Source organism: Aythya ferina (genome assembly GCF_964211825.1).
Source record: "Aythya ferina genome assembly, chromosome: 14".
NCBI classification, from domain to species: domain Eukaryota; kingdom Metazoa; phylum Chordata; class Aves; order Anseriformes; family Anatidae; genus Aythya; species Aythya ferina.
The window spans coordinates 1,102,606-1,119,951 of record NC_140312.1 but is presented as its reverse complement, the minus strand read 5'-3'; the positions used below and the strand labels follow the sequence as shown (position 1 = coordinate 1,119,951).

General features: G+C 46.3%; 1 long non-coding RNA gene across 1 annotated transcript; it reads left to right on the top strand.

The window, feature by feature from the left end:
• Positions 1-537: 537 nt before the first annotated feature.
• Positions 538-6,052, top strand: LOC311444595. The gene is made up of 3 exons (XR_014697976.1): positions 538-957; positions 4,742-4,831; positions 5,365-6,052. It is a non-coding gene; the product is annotated as an uncharacterized lncRNA (long non-coding RNA).
• Positions 6,053-17,346: the final 11,294 nt, after the last annotated feature.

Below are 17,346 nucleotides of genomic sequence, written 5' to 3'. Positions count from 1 at the left end.
CAGCTCTGCCTTCTGTAACCTGGCATTGCCTCGTAAGGCTAATGTAACTCCTAGTCTGTAACTGTGAAGCTCTTTGTGATCGGCAGAAGGTAGAGACTAGAGAAAGAAATTAATAAAACAATAAATACTAATCTTAGAATGACTTTAAGCCACCCTTAAAGAGGAAGGAAAGAGCAGATTACGCACCGTAACTTATATATAGACTCCTGTGAAATTACAGGAATTGTCAGAGGTTAACATATTGCCCCCAAAGGCTCTTCTGTGCTTATGCAGAAAGTTGTATTTATCCTCGTCCATTACTGGAGTAACAAGGCACAAGGCTTGAAACGATTGCAAACAAAAGAAAACGGCATTACGATACGGTCTCCTCGCCAAAACACTGCCTGGTAGAGCTAAGCATGCGGCCCTCTGAGTGCTGAGATAAAGAGATGGGAAAACCAGAGGCCTGAAGGCAGCCGATGCCACCACCGCTCCATCTGCGGGTGGTGGAAGCTGGCCATGTGCCCTCCTCCCCGTGCCGCCTGCCCGACCTCGCTCGGCTCCGCCGCAGGGCAGCGATCGACGGACGGGTGCCCTTCGGTGGCTCACTGACATTCGTGCAATGTGGAACTGGGTTTGAGAGTATGCATTCCTCTCCTCGCCCAGAATGAAAGTGAAACTCGGCGAGTTATTTCGGTCCTCGCCAAACCTGAAGCGTGGCAGAGGGACCGGCTGTGCCTCCAGGCTGGTGGCAGCACAGCGAGCGGGTCCCTTGCTAGGATGCTTGGCCACAGGAGGCATCTCCCCGAAGGGACTGGTGACTATTTTTATTGAGAGACCTTTCTAAATAACTGAAAAAGAAAACAGGAAACCGCAGCACTGTGGACTGGAGCCCGAAGTGTTCTCACACATCTGCTGTTACTGGGGCGGCCACCATTAGGCAATGGAAACTAATGGGGATGCTCATGAGAAGACGGAGTAAGTGCATTTAATCACTGCGTCCTTTTACCTGTACCGCTACCGGTCAAGTGGGACGATCCCTCAAATTCATGACACTCACATAGGACAGTCCATGGGAGCTAACATTTCAGGTAACATTCCCAATTAGTCATTAAGAAATAGCCTTATTATAGTGAATGGCAGGTAAGAGCTAGAGCGTACCCAGGGCAAATTGCCTGGGCAAGGGACAGAAATTATGGGTTATATTAACCAGAAAAGCAATTTGCCGTCAGTGCCTTCACAGTGCATTGTATACCCTTGGCATTTTATAAACAGTTAATAATAACTGGTCAGGAGAAGAGTAACACAAATCAATGTACAAATTCAATTAGGAAGAGAAAATAAAAATATTATGTGAATTACTAAGCAAACCTGATACAGTTTAGCCTTGAGTTCAACATTTGTTAGGTTTGGATGAGAAGTTCTAATCAGATTTAAAGGAGGCTTCAAAAAATTAGTAGCAGATGTGAATGAAACAGATAATGATTTTCATTCTTGATTATGTGACCAAGGTTATAGATAGTGGGGAGGGCGTTCAGTGAAAATAATTTGGCTGGTGTGCTTGCAGCTTTTCTGGTAAAGATTAATACCTTACAGCTTTCTCTCATTTACCAAGGTGAAGAGTGATCAATTCTCAGTTGATCTAAACATAGATATAAAAATTGACAGCCTCAATTTCCTACTACTTTCCTCAAAATTTAATCAGTAAGGATGATGTGGTTTGCTTCTGTTGAAGGACAAAATATCTTCTGTGGAGGGAAGCGATACTAGGGTTATCCTTCAATATGAGAGGATGCTAAATCTTCAATCTGGTACACGAAGACCTGCATCTTGTTTAGGTGGCCAGTAAAGCAAACTCACGGCCATGTAAAGGGCATAAGAAAGGGAGAAAACACGGGCCAGAGTCACAGACAGGGCCGATCGCTGTGTTTTGCTGACATGGAGCCGCACACGCTGAGGGTTTGAAGTTTTAAGCTACCTTCGAACCCACAGTGCCGGGCTCAGGGAGCCACGCACGGCACCAGGACCTGCTCTGCAGCCCCAGCTTTCCTGCTGCAAGGATCTGTCATAACTGCAGAAAAGAAAAATTAAAGAAACCAAATGTAAACAACAAGAACATGTACAACAGAGTGCACAGAGCCTTGGGGGAATCTGGGAACTGTCAGCTGGCGCCTGGTTTCAAAACGGGGGCCCAGAGTTAAATGAGTTTCTGAAACTATTTCAATCTGCATGTAAAAGAAGAGGAATTTGTTGATTGTTGCGTTTTCCTATAGGCACAACTGACAGTGACAATTGGGCGCACTGGTGAGACACCATCGCATATCTTCTGGTGCTCCTCCCCAACCCAAAACAAGAAAAAAGTGATCGTGAAAAACCTTTGTGAGACCATGAAATGGTGGAGGAACCACAATGAAGGAGACTGGGGAATTTCAGAGAATTATAGTATCATTTCTGAGCATCTACATAGTCCTTAGTGAGCATCATAAGTTTATTGTGGTTTAAATAATTAATCTGGAACAGGACTGCTACTTCTTATCCTCTTTTGAAGAAGTCTCTCGTGATACACTTAGATACATGAACGTGTAAAAGCCTGTGAGCCCTGTATGGCGCTGAGGACTTCATGTCCGGAAATGGTCTCACATTGACAGGATGAGACTGACCCCTGCATTTTCAAACCGCTTTATATGATTTTACTAACTGCAGATTTTCAGATGCTCTGTGATTTTCTGAATGCTCCAAACTACAAGAGAACTTTTGAATATTGGTACATAATTCAGATCATCATTTATAACATGGCCAAGCTAATAAGTTGGAGCACAAGTGATATAACTTTCTTTTCCCCTGCAGTTTCAGATTTACTTAGTTGCATTTAGGACCTTTAAGCATTGGAGTGAAGAGAGAATACAGAGACAAATATGTTGTTTGTTTTCCCAGTGCCAGATAGATGGATTCAATTTTCAGATTCCTTAAACTGCCAACATTGAAAAGTTGTAAAAAAAAAAAAAAAAAAAAAGAAAAGAAAAGAAAAGAAAAGAGGGGGGAAGCATTTGTTTTAAAGATCTGTCATGGTTTCTATAAACTGCACAGAATTTTTTTGTCATTTATAACAAAATTGATGTCACATGTACATTCTATCACTCGCATCTGATGATGTTACTTTAGTGAGAAGTTCAAATACGGTTAAAAGAAGTGCATATAGATTTTTTCTTTTTTTTTTTTTTTTTTTTTTTTCCCAACCACCTTCATTTTCACCACAGGGGCAGCTCTACCCCAGACCTGGGGATTTTGTTAAAAGGCCCCTTCGTATTCATGTTGCTCCTCAGTGCAGTGGGACTCTGGAGGCTCAGCAGACACCCATGGGGTATCAGTGCTGGGGGGTTTGAGGACTGCCTCGTGGCAGGGCTGGGCAGCTGCTGGGATGTTCCCAGGGCAGGGGCAGCCTGGCTCCAGCAGTGCTGAGCTCCCTGCAGTCTGCCCTCACCTCAACCAGTGCCGTCTGACAACGGGGACGGAGCCCTGCATGTTAACATGTTACATCTAAAAAGAGGCAATTTTTTCCCTTCGGCACTGAATACTTTTCACAGCTGTGTGCTGTGGAGAGGCAAAGGAGAAATGCTTCGGAAGCACATAGAACAGAGAGGTCATTTCTGTTGAGCTTTTTATTTCCTGTCTTTAAGTCTGAATTAATTTAGATTGCAATTTTTAAACAACACTTGCAGCCAGTGAGAATTGGACAAAGTTCCTCTGCTTCCCCGACACTTTTCCACCTTAAGCAGGGATAAACACATTCTTCTTTATTTTCAAAGCTCCTCAAGATGGTAGTTATGCAAGTTTCCCAGAACAGATTTCCTTCACCATGCACAGAGGGGTTAAGCTGCAAGCCTGAAAGTCACTGAGCAGGAGGGCTTCCAGGACAGCCAGGGAGTCAGCTCATTCCAAGCCAGGAAAGAGATGAAAGACCAAATCCTGAGCTGTCACCCCTGACAGGCTTGCTTAAATAGGACTGGGTCAGGCTAATGGCTGGCTGTCAACAGGAGTGAGTGTTTATAAAAAATGCTAAAAATAGTCTACAGTATGATATATGCACTCATGGGATAATTTGCAAAGCGTACAAAGAACAATTAGGGCCACAAAATCCATCGACTGCAAGGCCAATTGCGATCATCCAACATGGTCACCAAAAGACCACAGGCGATCCAATTTCTGTATTGCCTAAGGAACAATACCTAATTTTAAGTTCGTGTTTTCCAGTGGGAGAGACTTCTGCCCAGGCATTTTAGCTCTGCTGGGGTGAGCTTCCTTCAAAATGAAACGTATAGGCTCGTCTCAGGGGTAGTCTGGCTGACCTCTAGGCACTGGATCTCACTGCTTCTTGCTTTTGGGACAGAAGGCCATCCATTTAATAACCTGATGGGGAATCCAGGTCCCACTCTGAAGGCTACACGTTTCATTGCAAAATGATGTGAAGTGATATAGCTAATCACTAACAGTTAACAGTGTGAGTTCTGGAACAAGCTCTGCATGTAAAGTGTTGGTTGATGTCCTAGAGCTGCTCCCTGCTCCAGAAGGCCTGGAAAGCATTTGTGACTTACACATTACCATATCTTCACATAGAAACTCTGCAAAATGTATTAGCTGTTGTCACCCAGTCCCAATACTGAGTCCGTTTGAGAAGGCATCAGCACCCAGAAAGGTAGCCTGTTAGTAGAACAGTGGTATGTACTGGTAATAAAAGTCTGCCTTGTTTCCTGCTATCTGTTAGGAAACAGAGATAACCAGCTTTGGGTTAGAGATCACGTACACATTGGGAAGTCACCGCTGGGAAAAATGAGCATCAATAAGAAGCAACGAGGTAAGACACAATACAGTTTTCAAACCAGTTCTGAAGAACTGGCCTACTTAATGCAGTCTTTCCAAACCAAAGGTGACTACGTTTCACACTCTTTCTCTTGCTGATACGTCATGAGATTAATTTTCCACTTTGCCTTTAATCTTAACTCACAAGGACTAAAACAAAAAGTTGTTTTATGCACTGGGTAATTTTTTGCAAACAGTATTTGAGAAAATCTAACTAGAGCAAACCCTATCTCAGCTTCCTCTGGCACGCATCTATCTTTTTTTCAGTTTCATTTCCTTAAAGGAAATAGACTCATTCTGCTCTGAGACCTTTTATTCCTCCTGGGCGTATATGCCACAGAAAAGTAATTAATATGTAATCACAGACTAATTAAATATGTTCTTTTATGTTTTGCATTTATAAATCATGACTAACAGCCTGAACTCTCAGGTCAACGGACATCTTCATCCCCTACTGTTTTCTGTATTCCTGTTATAGTCATATGCTTCATTTTATTCACTTTCAAAGTACTATGCTATGTGTTTCAGATAGTCAAGCAATAGCGCTCACTGATCCGTACAGCTCTTCAAACAAAAGTGGAAAAAGAAGGGCCAAAGACAGGACGCATCACCTGGAGATCCTACAGCCTAAGCGCTGTCCCAAACTCCTTCAGAAAGACTTGCTGAACCAGCACAACTCCTTATCAAATATTAAATCAAATGATGATGCACAATAGTTTACCTCAGCCTAATTCCCTTTTTTAAGCATATTTTTTTTCTTCCTAATCTCAGGCACTTGGGGTAACTTTCCATTGCTCTGCCTGGGTTCCAGGAGGGCCAGGCCTGTGCACAGAGCCCTCTGCCGGAACGCGCCTCGCAGCCAGCATGTGCTTTGCACATCAACAAGATTTCGGCAGAAAAAAAATAGGAACTTCATTGCCTTTCTGTCTTTAATACACAGATGACAAGCTTTTATAAACCAGTGTCCACTTTTTGGTGTTTGTTTGTTTGTTTTTAGAGCTTGCTTGCCGCCGGTTGGAGTGGTGGAGGCTGCGCTCCCGGCTGCGGTTACGCCGTCCCCTGCGGCGCCTGGAGCTTGGCCTCCGCGAGGAGGCTCCGCTGGGCACGCCGCAAAGAAAAAGCAGCGTAGCTGGCTGACTTCAAATGAAAACACTTTATTCACAAATATTCTTTGTAACCCGTCGTGCATTTTAAAAAGAAGTTCTCACTAACAGTCTACCGAAGTCTTGTGTGAATCACTAAACTATCACAACAATCTGGAATAATTGGCAGTTTTCCACTTGAAAAACCTATTTTACTTAGCTTGTGTCTGCTGGGTCTGAAAAGAACTGTTTTTGTACAACATCCAGAATTCCAGGAAAACCTGCAGTTCCCATTACGCAGTAATTTCTCAGTTTCCAGAAACAATCTCCCACTAACCAGATAAGAGTCTTTTTAATAATTCTGCTGGTGGTGTCGCTTTTACCTTCTAATGGTTAATCTATGTAGCAGCTGGTTCATCCTCCCCTTTCTAATGAAGCTCTGCAATGAGGTTAAACACCTCCTGTTAGCCTCTGGCAGCTCCCCCCAGGCCACACGCTCTCTTTGAGCCCCCTGTCTGCCCACGAGCCCCTCTCCGCACTGCCCCGCGGGGGGCTCACACCGCAGACCCTGCTCCACTGCCCCACGGATCCCATGATTGGGGGATCAGAGCTGTGGCTGCAGGCAATGGGAAGTCTCACAGAGGTGCTCAGAAAAGGCAAAAAGGCAGGAACAGATCGAGTCCAGTTTTGGAGCTCTGGACCCCCAGAACAGAGTAAAGACAGGGGCAAAGGCGTTGCTTCCTTCTGTGAAAAAACTCAAGGGCCATGCGCCCCGTTACACAGTGATAGCAGTCCTAACAGGCCTGGTTTAGAACGCACACAATATGTAGGAAGCAGCAAGCTAGTGGAAAATTATAACTTGGAATGGTTTGGGTTGGAAGGGACCTTAAAGATATCCAGTTCCAACCCCTGCCATGGGCAGGGACACTTCCCACCAGACCAGGTTGCTAGCCCATGGACTTGGACAGGCTTTGGTCATTGCCTCCTGCTGCCTGTCCATGCCTAACTCCCCATGCTGTGAACCAGGAGCCCTGGGGCCACCCCCAGTGCCCAGACCCCATCTCAGGCTGTGGTGGGGGGTGGCCGCAGGGTGGTCACCCCCGGTGCTGCGAGCTCGCCCCCCCTGCCCCGTACCTGGCTCCTGCGCCGCAGCCCATCGCCGTCCCTGCCTGTGCCACGGCTGCTGCCTGCTTCCCCGTGTGCCCAGAGCAACTTTCCACTGAAAAGTGGAAAAAGTGTGGGCAGCAGCAGTGTGTGTGTGTGTGTGTGTGTGCGTCAGCCCTCGTGGGGGTCACTGCACACCCCACCACAGTGCCCGCTGCTGCACGGCGCGCACCGCTGCGGTCCTTCTGTCCTAAACACGGAGAGTGTTGAACGTGTAAATATGGAATGTGTTGAACATGTAAATACGGAATGTGTTGGGCATGTAAATACTTGATTTGTTACTGTTTTACTTGGGGCAGAGGTTTTTGTAAATAGTTCTGGTTCACTGGCCAGCACAGAAAACCACAACAATGGATTCGTCACCTACGACCCAGTTTGGTCTCTGTAAATTACATAATAGTAGCAAATTTCCACCATCCGGGCAAACTGCTGCCCTGTGGAAGTCAATCAGAGCATTAAGAGCACTTAATATTTTTCAATGTAAGCTTATAGATTATTTGAAAACTTTCCATACCAACTACGGTGCTAAATTAAGTACAATTGTATGGGACTTTTCTAGAGGACATCTCCATTCCTTACAAAAAAAAAAAAAAAAAGGATGACAGCACTTTGCCTTTCTTACCCTCCTTCTTCCCTTTGCTATTTAACCCTAACATACTAGATGGAGCATCCTTAATTAAGATAAAGCTGAGGTTTAGGCCCAGGGCTCTGCTAATTGCCACGTGCTCCCTAAAGGCACGGGTCCACCATGATCCAGCGGCACTGTGACACCGGGACCGTAAAGCAGCTGCAGGGGTAAAGGTGGGATAGGAGATGGATCTATCAGATCCAAGGCTTTTTCTCTTTACAAACTGAGCACTCCTGAGCGCATAGGTTTGCAGGACCACATGCTTTACAGCATGGATTAGGTCAGGCAAGGGAAGCAGAACCGAAACTCTCCTCTTCCTGCAGCGCAATGATGGGGGCACAGCCTCTGCACCGAGGTCGGCAGGATGCGACACCCAAGGTTTTATCCTGCAGAGGAGCAGCCAAGGGCAGGAGACCCGTCCTCAGCCTCACAGCATGACCTTGGGCCAGGCTCTGTCCTCACAGAGCGGAGGCACAGGGCACCCTACGGCCACCACAAGCCCACAGAACAGAAGTGACCGCAGGTGACGTCTCCTGCAAGACGCCCGCGAGCAAGGTGAAAACGACGGCGCCTTCTTCAGGCTGCGCAGCCCTGCAGCCTGCAACACATCCTGAGCAGTGAAAAGAGTTAATCGAGAGAAAGTACACTAGGGTCACGGGGAAGGAACATTTGGACTACAGTCATTTCATTTATGAGAGTTTAAATAGTTGCTGAATGACATTGTGAACTACTAAGTTAATTGCCTAGCTGACCTTTGAGAAAATGTGTAAACTACTTAGCGCAAGAGCGACTGAAAGCCCAGACCGAGCATCACTCCCACTGCTGCATCAGCTCCGCCAAGGCTGGGCTGCAGGAGGGGCTCAGCCCCTGGCCAGGGGCGGCCTCACGGAGCTGAGCTGGGGCCAGCAGCCCAGGCAAGGAGCATCACAGCCTGCGGACAGCAAAGCGCTCGGAAAGAGATCCAGCGCTGTGATGCAATGAAAAACAAGCCAACGGCCGTCAGTACAGAGTTACAGAGCCTGAGGGTGCATTGTTAAACGGCAGCTGTGAAAATCAAGAAACAGCACCTTTAGGTTCCCTGACCTTGAGCAAAGCCAGCAGCTGCCCAGGGGCTGCCACAGCTCACCAATGTCTGCTGCGAAGGCTGGGGAAGTCAGGGCATGGCTTAGAGAGCGCTGTACACAGCCCGTGCTGGCTCTGTGGCCACCTTCCAGTAGGGCAGCACCCGGCCGGGACCGACCTAGCCCCTTGCCTGCAGCTCTCCCCAGGGACATCAGGGTCCCCTCCTCTCTGGAGGTTTCCTATTTTTCCCCCAGCTCTGACGATAAACATCCCAGCCAAGCCGTTTGTTAGGAATAGGCTGATCTCCAAATAAAATGTTAGTGGTTTGAAAAAGTTCAAAATTCCCACCAAAGATACATTTTCTTGTCCAGTTTTATTTATTAAATCTTCCTTTGCTTTTGCAATTGTAGTCCACAACTCCCAGCCTGAGGCCAGCTCATACTTCTTCTCCTTGGGGAATTGGGTCTCCAACAACTGCCACTAAGATAAGGCCTAAATACCTTCACTTCCAGTAACGCTTCAAGCAGTGCTGCCACAGGGCTTCGTTAACTAAAAGCTGCACACCATCAAAGGTACAATGAAGAAAAGAAGCACAGTGAAAGAACTGGACATTTTCATTTACAGTTCCCACCAAAATTTTATCATTTTCTATGACATGGATTGTTTTGAATGAAACAAAACTTCAACGTTTTAGCTAAAAGAGTGAGGATACTTTCAACTGGATGCAGCTGAGAGTGCAAAGAGTTAAGTCAGCTCTTAAAGTAGGTCTGCAAGGTCTCAGGAGAGTGTAAATCGCTGGCAAAACAATTCGCTGCTGTTCAAGTAGAATTATATAAGCAGATTTATGTGTGTATAATCAGATAATAGTGCCAAATACAAGGTGCTCTTGGGCTATTGGTATATACAGTGTGGATCCCCCAACAGAAGCAGTGTGATACAAAGGACCCATTGGTGCTAATGTTCTATGCACTCTGTGAAGTTACAGGGAAAGCTTATTTATTTATTTATTTATTTTTGGTACGGTATTTAAATATTTCTAAAGCTGCAAGGTAAAGAAAGCCTAACTGGATTTAAATTACTATTTAAATTGATCAGTTAGTCTAATACATTTTCTTCCTTTTTTTTTTTTTTTTTTTTTTTTTTGATTTCACACTGAAAAAGCTTTGGTCACGTATCAGTAAACAGGGGTTACTATTGCCTTGAGCTGTAGTAATTTATGAATCAGAGACATACATGGTTTATTCACTTATTTTCTCTGATTCCATCAAAAATACATATTTGCCATGGCAACCTCTTCATTACATGTCAGGATACCAATTCAAATATAAAAGGCTTCTCTTCAAAAGCTCTCTAAGGTCACTGCTGCTCTAAAATCTTTCAGGGACAGAATGTACACAATTCATGGAAAGAGGGGCTTTTCGATGTATTTTAACAGCCAACATGGTCTGTTTCTGCAAAAGTCATATACTAGAATTTTTCCTTTGGTAGGAGTTTGCCTGCTCTTCCTTCCTTTCCCCCCAACTTATAGTAGGAGGAGGATACTTGTAAAGGCTCTTGTCTAGCTAAGTTATAGGTGCATATATGCACATGTACCTATATTTAAACATGTAATACATATTTGTGTGTATTCTAAGGGTTTAGAGTGATACTAATTAGACCTGGAAAAAAAAAAAAAAAAAGAAGAAAAGAACAGATGATTTAAATTAGTACCTTAACAAACTTTATTTGTGGTGGGAATACTTGATAGAATCTAGATATTTGACCTAGATCTCAGATTTGTTTTTCCTTTGAGGAGCTGCAATAATTGAAATCCATATTTGCCAAATCAGGATGTTGTCAGCAAATCACGCGTGACTGGTGAGCTCGAACCTGGCTTGATGCACAACTCCTGCTTCTGCAAAGACCTTTTCCAAGACGTGAAGTTATGATGAATCATGGTAATAGCCTGTCAATGGGCAATAGCCCAACAAGATAAACAAGAGGAGACTTAACTCTGCAACAGAAACAGCTCCTTCTACAGTGCACACTTAATTGCTATGCGCTTACATAGTTTTAGAATATAGACAGCCCAATTTGGTTTCTTTAAGAAAAAAAACAAACAAAACATGGTATCTCAAACCCTGCTCTCACGTAAGTCACACCCCAAGCAAATTGGTGATTGCTGCTGCATCTCACAGCTGGGGACATCAGAGAGGAGGAACACAGAACTCCCTTGGCACCACGGGCCCTGTAACAGACCCAAGTACTGCACCCAGACACAGCAGTGGCCTTCACATAAAAAGGCCCGGCTTCTTATGATTTCTAAACGAGTTTGCTTTTGCCTTTTTTTTTTTTTTTTTTTTTTTTTGCATGCAGCCCAGAATGACAAGGCATTCACAGATGACACTGCTGCTTCACACGGAGGCGGTCGCGGGGCAGCAGCGTGCAGGATCCATCCCCGGGCGGTGCAGAGCTGCTCTGGGGCTCGCACAAAGGCCCCAGCTGCCCGCAGCCACAGCCGCACCCCGGCCCCGAAGTTCAGCTCGCATTCACAGTGCATGAGTCTCCATGACTCATGCCTGACCACTGATACAGAGAACATTGCTCCTCTCATGCAACCACTGCATATTTGGGCACTGCTGGGCTTTGCTGCCTATGAGGAGCTCTTTTTGTGTGTATGAAATATCCTTTCTGTGGGGCACAGCTGCTGGGGCTGCGATTAACACCAGGAGTTTACCAGCTAACCAGCCCCGAAAGGAAGCAACTTGCAGCAGAAACAGAGGGATGAGCATTGCCCTGCACGCTCTGGACCAGGGTTCAGATGGGCACGATGTTTGCAAGGGGAAGAGATCTGTGTTGGGAATGAAGTAAAGTTTGGGAATAGTTTGGTCTCTCAGAGCAGCATCGCACACACAGCTGTTACATGATGGCACATCCCAGCCAAACGTCTGGTATCTGCTCAGGAGTTCAGCCAGTGCTGGTTTGGGCAGAGGTGGCTCTGGGCTGTCTCCTTGGGGTCACCTCTGCCTTCACCAACACAGGCTCACACAGCAAGAGCTCTCCTCGTGTCACAGACATCTGCCACTCTGCCTCTTGGAAGGGCTTGGCCACCAGAAGAGCATCATTACATCCACTAAAGTGCAGTACCCATTAGGTTGTTAAATATTTTAAGGAAAGGGGCACAGAAACACTGCAATAGCAAGCACATTATTGACACAATTCTGCACTTAGCTTTACTGATCGCCTTGGTGATTGCTGCACATCCATTTGGGAAGCCAGCCTCTTCATGAAGAAGGAATCTCAGCTTGCTACCCGAGCTTACCGCTCTGTGCGGTTCCCTGACGTGGCTCTCCCCCTGGGCAGTGCTCAGGAGAGGCAGCTGGGCAGGCTACCCAGCCCATCTGCTTTTTCTTTATGTGCCCGGTCTGTTTTGACAATCTGTTTTCCTGAGGTAAATGCTAGCTCACAGCTGAGTCCCAGCAGCAGCCATGTCCCCTTGCAGAAAGGCAGAGAGCAAACGGCAGCCGCTGCCGAATCCAGGCTGTGTCCAGCTCTATCCGGGGCACAAAGCAAATTCAGACAACCCATCCTCATAGAAAGGGACACTGAACCTGCAATCACTAACTCATGCAAATGTCCTGAGTGCTGTTACTGCCACAAAGGAGTGAGCGGATTTATCCGACAGAGCCTGCAGGAGCAGCCCCGTCAGCTGGGGAGCCTGAATTCCCCAGCCCCCAGATTTTCCTGCTCACAGTGAAATGCAGGTTGGAGAACAGCCCCATCTCCTTCCCTGTCCAGTGCCTAGCATGGGATTTTTCCAGCCCTTACCCTGGTGTTTGGTTACTGCCAGCCCATTTACCTGGGAAGGAAGCACAGTGATGTCTGAGGCAACGTGCCTGGGTTTTGTCATTTGCTTTGTCTTGGTAGTAAATCACGTTCTAACTTCCCCAAGCCAGAAACCAAGAGAAAACAGCCTACAATAGTCATGAACATTTACAGAAGTTCAAACAGTTTGTAGAACACACATGAGCAAATCTGTGATGAAAGGCTAAGCCAGTTAAAAGGAAGATGTTTTTGTTCTACAAGACTACTCATTTAATAAGAAACTTCTAAAGAAACTGCTCTTTTCATCTTAGAAAAAAGAATATGCGTGTCAGTGCCATCATACTTTGCTACTGAAGGGAGGCAGACAGTTCTGAACGGGATGGGAGAGCAGGAGCTGCTCTGTGCCTGCCAGCACCACGCACAGGAGGAGGTGAGACAGGTGCCTGCTGTAGGATGCTTTAGATCTGAAAATAATATTACTGGGTAATGAAAAGAGTAAACATAATTACGACAGCTCTCAGTGCTTAAGAAGTTGTTTCAGGGATGGAAATGTCAACACCTAAGAGCATCATTAAAGCAACGCGTTCACTGAGAAATGTTCCACAGCATTCAGCTGCTTGAGCTCTGCTGCTTCTCCAGACCAAACTCTTGTCCAACAAACTTTAGCAAGGATCTCACCAGGAAATTAAACTGGGCATGACATCTGTATTGGGGATTTTGGATGACATGTGACCTGAAACAAAGCAAAATTAACTTCTTGTCCAGGTGCAGGATGAGTGGACGGGAGGGATTTGCCTTGGGATAAGCGGGGTGTGCGTACAGCCCTGCGCGGTGGCACTGCCTGCAGGTGAGCTCCTGGCACGGTGCTGGGGGGCTGTAAGGCCCAGCTCAGGACCCTCTGCTATGGCAAGTACATGAACCACTGGGAAAACTCAGAAGCCCACCCGTAAGGGTGAAGCTGAGCAAACTCCTCCGGCCGCCAGGCTGTCGGTTTCCATCTGGCCCTGCCGCCAGCAGAGCTCTGGCCGGGCACTCACTGCTTTGCCAAGGGGGGTGGCCAGGGGGCTGCAGGAAAGACAGAGAGAAACGTGCACCGATCTCCTGCAGAACGTGAGCAAGAGGAGCCTTCTGCATGGCTGCAAATGGGGCTTGTTTCTCACAAGCTCTTTGAGACCTCGGTCTGTTTTTTAATCTTTACCATGTTTCATGTTTCCTTTCATCCCCCCGGTCTCCCTCAGCTGCTAAAGCTGGATCTATTCTGGATTTCTGCTTCTTTTGCACTTACGGATTAGCTTGCAATGATGGAGTTGCACTGACAAGAACCAGAAAGCTGGCCCAGAACATGTCATTAGTATTTTTACACACGCACATTGGGATAAAACATCTTTTAAATCTAGATTATCTATAAATTTGGTCTTTGGAAAACAAGCCCAAGTGTTTTTAAATAACATCTCTCACTGGCCTTAGACTAACATTAATTCTGGGATATTGAAAAAAATATTTTAAAATGAAACCTGACTCCATGTTGCCAACTTACTCCTTACTGGCAAAGAGCCCAGTCATAGGAGCAGTAACGAGGCATGCATTACTTAGGCATTTCCCAGTGTTTTTCCCTGCATTTCTTGCAGTGACAAGAAGTGAATAGGGTGACAGAAGACCCCCTGGAAGCCCAGGGCCCGTGATCCCTGTACAGGACACAGCACCACACCAACCTTGGGCTCTGCTCTGGGTACCACTTTACAAAAGCTAGCGCAAGTAAACCAGGCCATTAGTCTTTGCTATTTTAAATAAGGTTAAACGATGCATTCTCCCAGTGGAATTACACCACTGCAGTACCAGAAGATGGAGTTGCCCACATGTGTGGGCTAAGCTGTGAGGACAGGTCCAGCTTCTGCCATGGGGTGAGGGGGGCGGCGCAGGGCACTGCTGACCACTGCAAGCGTGTTTTAACGTTTGTTTCTGGAATAATTAATCTTTGGCACATTAGGAAGTCACTGAACGGAACTGGGTTAGAGAGAAATAATTGCCTTCCCATCAAAATGAATACAGATGTATGATTAAGAAGACATGGTATTTATATAATATTCTCGTATCATATAAATAGAGTTGCTGTGTAGAGACAGAGCCTGTGAATCACTCATTTGGTTTATGAGACTGAATAAGCTTTGGCTCTATCAGTATCATCATCACTAAAGAAACGACTGACACTGGGAGAAACTATTCATCATGAATTCATTTAACAGCATTATTCTTTTCAATTTAGACATAAACCAAATTGTGTTTTTTCAAATTAAATCCAAAAATAACTAGTTCTAGGTTAAGCGTGAGATAACAACAGATGCCCTCCTAACACTGATGTTCTGAGCAATGTCTTACATTCCTTATAAGACTTCATCAGTGTCTGAAGTCAGCAGGACTCTGAATCAGGCACAATTAGTAGTTTGAACAACCATGTTATTTCTAAAACGTTCCGCTTTTCACATAAGCCCATCTCCAGGGCGATACTACACAAAACGCCACCTTTCAGGATCCAAACGCTTTACCAGCTACTGTGCAGGCAGATCTCATGCTGTAAGAAGCAGGAAAAAAAAAAGGCAAAAGCTGTACACACTCGCCTAGAGGTGTATTTACTTCTTGGCTTTATAAATAACAACACTGGGATTTGAGTCCAAATAACTCTCCCCCAGAATTATCTTCCATAAATTCTCAAATGTAAAAGCCCACAGGAGGGTAAGATCTGAAATACATTTCATTTACTCATTCAGCATAAAGGCAGGAGCTGCAAATGTGGGAGAAGTTCTGCTCGGCTCTCGGCTTGCCTGCCCCGAGCTCCTCACCCAGGGCTGGTCCCCAGGGACCACCCCAGGGACCACCTTGGCTCTCTGCACCTGCAGACCACAAAGGGGAATAGAACACAACCAAAGGCCGTTCCATAGATGTACCACAGCTAGTGTCACCCAAACCAGCCCCACCAGAGTGAAAACAGCCTTTTCTGAATGAAACAGGATCCCTCCCCCTCACGTTAACCCCTGCTGATGCTATGGGAGCTGGGGGCCAAGGGCCAGCTGTGGCCACGGAGCACAGCCTGCCTTCCATCGAGCTTTGGAAGCTGCTGAGCGTGCTGAGGATGGCTGTGAGGAGGCTCCCCTGGATTCGTGCTGTGGCTCTGTCTCCTAACCCAGGTGCTCCCACGGCTCCCCCACCCAGGCAGTGGGGTCCTGCTGCAGGTGCTGCTGCTCCCCGGACGGCATCCTCGTATCGAGTGGGAAGTGAACGCGGTCCTAAATATCAACCAATTTGCCTAGAGCCAGTGATTATTGTACGAACTGCCTGCCGTGTTGAGCTCTGTATTGCTAATGGTCTGCAGCATTAGCTCCTATTGCAGCATCCTCTGCTTTCAGCCTAAAACATTTGAGTTTTGGCTGCTGTCCTGCAGCTTGCTGCACAGCGAGGATGCAACACGCCTTACTAAATGGTCACAGGTTTGTTGCAATAGTTTACTGGTAGTTTGAGAAAAGATCAAGTATGCTAAAATATTTGAATGGGAAACTTTCATCATAACAGGAAACACAACTGCAAACTGACCTCTGAATTTCTCTAATTTAGACTTCCTTGAGTGATCTGTTGTTTCCATTTTGACCACTGTCCTATTTTGGCTACAAAGTTTGAAAAGCCTGCACAGAGATGTTGTCATTGCAGTGGTTGCTGCGTGGAGCACTGCTTCATGGCTGGAACCGCACCGGGCGAGGGACGCAACGCTTCCCAGTCACGTCCAGTTACTGTGCAGGGCCACCCGGCAGCCAAAGGGCTTCGTATTCCCTCTCCGCTTTCGTGCTGGCAGGAAAATCCATTTTACTCAATTAGCATCGACCAGAGCTGTTTCACCACTGCCCTCGCTCCTGTTCTCCCTGCGAGGAGCCAGGGGAGGGTCAGGCGCCAGGGGCTGCAGGAAGGTGCCCGCCTGATTCGGCTCCGGGCAGGGAAAGCCCTGGGCATACAGCTAAATCTCAGGGTGTTCTAGAATGATTTTCTTAATTAGGCCTTGGAATTTTGTTGAACTGATTTCTGGCTGCCTGGGATTGTTATTCATTACAAAAAATATATCTCTAAATCTCCAGTGACTTACAGTACAGTTTTATTGACTTAATATTTTTGTATACATTGCCTGACTCCAATAAGGCTGCAGAGGGAATTACAAGTCAGGCCAGAACATATTTCCAGTTAAGACAAGCATAAGGACTTTTAAAAATATATAAATTCAATATTAAATGCATCATTTAAAAAGGGACTGCAATAATTAGCTGAGAGGGGCGAAGCTGCAGAACAATAGCGGGTAAAGAATTCCATATCCCACTATTGTTGGAAGGGCCTAAAGAAATGAATGCTTGTGTTCCGCTAGAACCCGAGTTATTATTTTAAAGAACATCCAGAAATAATTAAACAAACATTCACATACAAGCAGACTTAAATACGATTACGCATACCTATGCGGTCGCTGGAGATTATCAGCTGGTGCTGGCACGGCTCTGCATGAGCCCCCTCTCGACGTGAGGGGCTTGGCTGGGGGCACCGCTCAGCCCCAGGGCTGTGCCCCCCCAGGGCTGTGCCCCCCCCAGGGCTGTGCCGATCGAGAGCTCCCAGTCCCGCACAGCCCAGGGTGGTGGTGCCGAGGCTGGAGGGCTTCCCTTGCTGTGAGCACTTAGAAGTCATCCCGACATCACTTTCAACAACGGGAAAGATGAGCATGAAGATAACAACCAGTTTTAGACT